Raw genomic sequence first — 6,021 nt, 5'->3', positions numbered from 1 at the left:
GAGATGGGAAGCGGAGGGGGAGAAGAATCCGCTTATGTTCAATGAATAAAATGATGGCATCATTTATGTTTGGGTAGTGCTCTCTCTACGTGAGGCATTTCACCACATTTCACCTTGACCCTGTGTCATTTTTCTCTTATCTTCTAGCAGAGGAACTCAAGCCACATTCTTTACAAGATTACTGTGTTCTTTCCACCCAGAAGTATATTTCCCTCGGCAAACTGCCAGGGCCTCAAAGGGGCCTTTTCCACAGAGGCTCCCACTTGGCTTCAGGTTGCCACAGGTTCCAGCAGGGAGGCAGCTGCAGAGCAATGAGGGGACTGGGTTTTGTGCCTGAGCCAGGAAAAGAATTTCCTTCTTCCCACCCCAGGGCCAGAGGAGGACTGACCAGCACCCTCAGCATATCATTAGACAAATACGTGTCAAGTAGTTCCTGCAAACACCAGACTGGTGTCACACAGCAGGCTTGTGACTTTAGTTTGAAAAGACAATGCCGCAAGACAGGTATGGCAGCACTGGCTGACTGCCCAGCTCTTAGGAGCTAAAGACAGGAGGATCTTGAGTTCAAGACCAGTGAGACTGTCAAAGGAAAGAGTGATGGTGTATGTGTGTGTGGGGGGGGTAATAAGGAGGAAGAGGAAGGAAAGGAAATAAAAGGAAGGAGGGAAAGAAAAAAGAGGGAAAGGAACAAAATAAAAATAGACAAAGCCCTTGGCCTCCATGGGTATGTGGGCCACTGTGGAACATAATGGCGTCTGCGACAGTGGTGTGTGCCATCTACGGGTCATCAAGAGGAGAAGGAATCTTTAGGTGGGCCTGAAGGATTCTGGGAAGGTTCCATGGGCAGGGAGGATTAGGGAAGAGACCTGCGTTGAGATTTGGAGCATGACTGTGAGACTGCTTACTCAAACCTGGGTCCTTGCTTAATGCTTGGTGCTGAGAACAGGATCGGAAGCCTCTGTCCTCATGGAGTTGATAGTCTAATGAGGCAGGTAGCTACGTGACTAAATCTATAGTTACTGAATCATAGTATGAACTAGCCATGGTGGGGAGGACACAGGAATTTCAAGCTGAAGGAAGAGCATCTGCAAAGGCCCAGGGGGACTTGCCTTCGGCACCTGGCAAATGCTGAAAGCTAATATGGCTGACATGTATTAAGTACTATAGAGAGTACTTGGTGATAGATTGGAATAGGGGACTGAAGGAGTAGAAGACATAGGACTTACACTTGGGTTCACTTACTAAAGTGGGGAATTCTAGGGTTATAGAAAGAGGCTGGTAAACACAAGTTCTACTACGGGCATTTAGTCTGAATTTCCTCTGAGGTATCCAAGCAGAATCAACAAGTAATGGAATCAGGCTATAGTTTCATGGTCATGCAGGCCAAAATCCAGCCATTGGGAGGCTGAAGGAAGAAGATCAAGGTCAAGGTCACCCTGGGTTACATAGTGAGATTGTCTCAAAAAAAAAAAAAAAAGAAGAAGCTAGTCTCAGGTTCATCTATATATAAGTGGTACAGTAGTCCCCTTTTATTTGCAGTTTTCCATTTCAGTTACCTGTGGTCAACCACAGTGTAAAAATATTACATTGAACATTCCAGAAATAAATCATTCTTAATTTTAAACCGTGCACCCTTCTTAGTACTGATGAATTCTTGTGCCATCTTGTTTCATCATGCCTAAGACAAGGACCATTGCTTTCTCCAGTGTATCCATACTGTATAGGCTACCCACCCATTAGTCACTTAGTAGCTGCCTAAGTGAGTAGATCAACTACTGTGCTATTACATACAGTGATTGTGTACAAGCAGCCTTTACTTTACTTACTAATAGCTCTCAAATGCAGAGTAGTGATGTTGGGAATTTGAATATGCGAAAGAAAAATCACAAAGTGTTTCCTTTAAATGAAGAGGTGAGAGTGATTGACTCAGTAAGGAAAGAAAAAAATCATATGCTATGGTTGCTACAACATGTTATGAGTGACTGTGTATGTGTGTGTGCATGTATATGTGTATATGTGTGTATGTGTGTGTTGGTGCTGGAGCTTGAACTCAGGGCCTAAGAGCAGTCCTTTTCTTGCTAAAGGCTGGCATACTAGTACTTGAACAACAACTCTACCAGTAGTTAATTGGAGATAGAGTCTTATAGACTTTCCTGCTTGGTCTGGCTTTGAACCACAATCCTCAGATCTTGGCCTCCTGAGTAGCTAAGCAAGAATGGAAAGCCAGGCTGAACCTGTAATCGTTCAGCCTGGCTTTCCATTCTTGCTTAGCTTTTTTGCTCAAAACCGGCACTCTACAATAGACCAATACCTCCACTTCTAGCTTTTTCTTAGTTAACTGGCGATAAGAGTCTGGGGGATTTTGCTGCTAGAGCTGGCTATGAGTTGCAATCCTCAGATCCCAGCCTATTGAGTAGCTAGGATTATAGACATGAGTCACCACTGCCCAGCCAAGAATGACTCTCATATTTTTGAAGGAAAAATAAAAGTCATGCTAGTGGTACTGTTGTATCTCAACAAACGGTATGAAAAAGTTTGCTGGGAATGGTGATACACATCTGTGATACAGGCATTTAGGAAACTGAAGCAGGAAGACTGGAAGTGTGGGTTACCTAGAGAGAGGTTTGTTTTTTTGGGGGGAGGGTCCAGTTGTGGGGCCTGAACTCTGGGCGCTGTCCCTCAGCTCTTCAGCTCAAAGCTAGTGCTCTACCACTTGAACCACAACATCACTTCCGGCTTTTTCTGCTTATGTGATGCTGAGAACTCGAACCCAGGGCTTCATGCATACAAGGCAAGCGCTCTACCACTGAGCCACCTTCCCAGCCCCCTAGAGAGAGTTTTATCACAACAAAACAAAACAAAAATATAGCCTGAAATATGTCTCTGTGTGTATCTATAAGGAAAACAGTATATCTAGGGTCTGTCATCTACTAAGCGTCTTGAAATGTAATCCTGTTGGTGATACGGAACAACTGACTTTATAACCCTAAGAATGGATAAAGTCAATTATGGAAAGAGAGAGGAAAGGAAGATACCACCCCAGGCCTGGGAAACACCAACACTTAGGGCCTGGGGAAGAAAAGAAGCCAACGAAAGAGACTAGAAGGGAATGACCATGACCAGAATAATTAGAAAACAAACCTGAAAGCATAGTGTAATGGAAACCAAGAGAAAAGATGAGAATGGCCAACCCTGTCCAATCTAGTCAAGGACAGAGAAATGGTCCTTGGATGTAGCAACAGGGAAACGAATGATGACCTTGACAAGAACAATTGTCATGCAGTAAAGAGGGCATAGCATGATGAAGGACTTGGGAAAGGAAACGATGCTAAAGGCTAACATTTTCTGTAAAGGGAAGCAGAGTAATGAGATCGTGGCCTGAAGAGGACAAGGACTAGGGACATTTTTATGTGTGACAGGGTTGGGCAGGATGAAAGGCAACCTGTCAGTGAGAAGAGAAAAGAAAGAAGGGTAAATGGCTGAAGAGAGGTGTGGGATTCAGCTGCCAGAAGACAAAAAGAAAACATTGCTTTCATAAGGAATAGGAGTCCAGGTGGAAAAGTCCACTGCCAAAGAATAGAGGGAGGCCTCAGCCCCACAGCCCATGAGGAACGGGGACCTGCCAAGCAGCATATGTGATCTTGGGAGAGATCCTGCTTCATCTGCATCATCAAATGAGGCTGCAGTTGACTGCAAACTGATGAGCGACCTAGAGACCGAGACTCCCACCTAAGCCACTCCCAGTTCCTAACCAAAACAATGTGTTGGTTGTAGGGCTTGAACCCTGAGCCTGGGCGCTGCTGTGCACTGACCCTGAGTTCTTCAGCTCAAGGTGTATACTCAACTACTTTGAGCCACATTGCCACTTCCAGTTTTCTGGTGGCTAATTGGACATAAGAGTACCACAGACTTTTTCCTGCCAGGCTGTGTATTGTCTTAAGCTGCTCAATTTCAGGGATAATAGAAAATTAACACAGAAGAGGAGGTAAGGAACAGATATCTTGAAACCAACAAATTAAGTTAATTACACCAACAATGGTTAGGATTGATAAATAGAAGTTTAAAAAAACCCTGGTTACTAAGATATCACAAGTCAGTGAGGTCAATGTACAATGTAAAACATTGTACTGCCCCCCCCTACCAATCTTTGCATTCAGTGGTGTGTTCTTGAGCACCTCTATTTCTCACCCCCAAACACAGATGGAGATAGTTGAACATTAATTTGCCTCTCACCTACACTTTAAGAGCCTATATACTTCAACACTCCAATGAATTCATTAAATGCCTGACATATTGTGAAGGACACCCCAGACCTAACGTTTGGTCCATAGCTTGAATAAAAAGTGGTTTAAATCTTATAATAATGTTTCACAAAGGGTTTCCCATAGAATATTAATGTTTCTCACTGATTTCTTCTAAATTCTGCCAAAGCTAAACAAAAAGTAGATGCTCTTTTCATTTTGATTAGACAAATATAAAGTATAACTACAAGAAAAACATTCATTGCCGTGATAAAGTTATGTGTGTCTTCTTAAGTAATTGGCCTTTAAAATGGAATGTTTAGGGGCTGGGAAGGTGGCTCAATGGTAGAGCCCTTGCCTTGCATGCATGAGGCTCTGAGTTCAATTCCTCAGCACCACATAAGCAGAAAAAAAGCCGGCAGTGGCGCTGTGGCTCAAGTGGTAGAGTGCTAGCCTTGAGCTGAAGAGCTGAGGGACAGCACCCAGGCCCAGAATTGAGGCCCACGACCGGAACAAAAAATAAAAAAAATAAAAATGGAATGTTAAGCTGCTGCCCTCCAAACTAAATGCTGGAGCTAGGTGCTTCTTACCCACAGATGACAGGTGGTTCACACCTGAAATCCTAGTTACCCAAGAGGTTGAGACCTGCAGGACTGTGTTTCAAAGCAAGACTTCATTCCCAATGAACCAGAAATATGCCAGACTGGAGGTATGGCTCAAATAGCTGAGCACCAGCCCTGAGCAAGCAAGAGCTAACTGAGCAAACCCAAGGCCTTGCGTCCAAACCCCAATACAGACAAAGATGCTGGGATTTGTGACTATTGCAGCCTCCTGCATGAATTCATGGTATTCAATCTGTTTGTTAGTATATACAAACGTGCAAAATTCATTGTTGCCTTGGAGTATGTCTTGGCTTGATGATCACTGATTTGTGTTTTATATCTTTCTTTGAAGCTCACTTTTGGATACTTTGATTTTTTTCTGTATATATTCCTAATGTTTACTATGAGTACATTTGGAATTATTTCCTCAAAGAGTTAATTCATCACTGAAACAATATTTCACTACCTCAGTCCAAGTTCAGAAAAGATTTTGTATCCCCCAAGTTTTGTGTCTAATGTGTAATTTAAGTGAATTCAACATTCAAGAAAGACTGGGACCCGGGTGCCGGTGGCTCATGCCTGTAATCCTAGCTACACAGTAGGCTGAGATCTGAGGATCACGGTTCCAAGCCAGCCCAGGAAGAAAAGTCTGTGAGACTCTTATCTCCAATTAACCACCAGAAAACTGGAAGTGGTGCTGTGGCTCAAGCGGTAGAGCACTTGCCTTGAGTTGAAGAGCACAGAGATAGCACCCAAGCCCAGAGTTCAAGCCCTATGACCGACCAAAAAAAAAAAAAAGAAAGAAAGAAAGAAAGACTGGGGCCAGGCATGGGTAGTACATGCCTATAATCCCAGCACTTGGGAGTGTGAGGAAGAAGCATCATGAGCTTGAGGCTAGTCCCAGTCTCAAATGAAAGAAAAAGGAAAGCCCAAGATAGGCTCACCTACTGTAACTCTCCTGCACTGGAATTTTTTTCCTTAAATATATTGTCTTGACTACTAAAACTCCATGTGTATTGAATTTGTTCATATATTTTGCTTGTGCATGAGTGTCTGGTGCATGCATGTGTTTACATGCATTTGTTGTTCTTGTTGTTTTCTTGGTCAGTCCTGGGGCCTGAACTCTGGGCCTGGGAGCTGTCCCTCAGCTCTTCAGCTCAAGGCTAGCACTCTACCAC

The 6,021-nt window shown here is 43.6% G+C and overlaps 1 pseudogene; it reads left to right on the top strand.

The window, feature by feature from the left end:
* The first annotated feature begins 748 nt into the window (after positions 1-748).
* Positions 749-6,021, top strand: part of LOC105985912 — a 77,517-nt pseudogene continuing 72,244 nt past the window's right edge.

Source organism: Dipodomys ordii, unplaced genomic scaffold (assembly GCF_000151885.1).
Source record: "Dipodomys ordii isolate 6190 unplaced genomic scaffold, Dord_2.0 Scaffold32, whole genome shotgun sequence".
In the NCBI taxonomy this organism is placed as follows: Eukaryota; Metazoa; Chordata; class Mammalia; order Rodentia; family Heteromyidae; genus Dipodomys; species Dipodomys ordii.
This window is presented reverse-complemented; position numbering and strand designations above follow the sequence as displayed.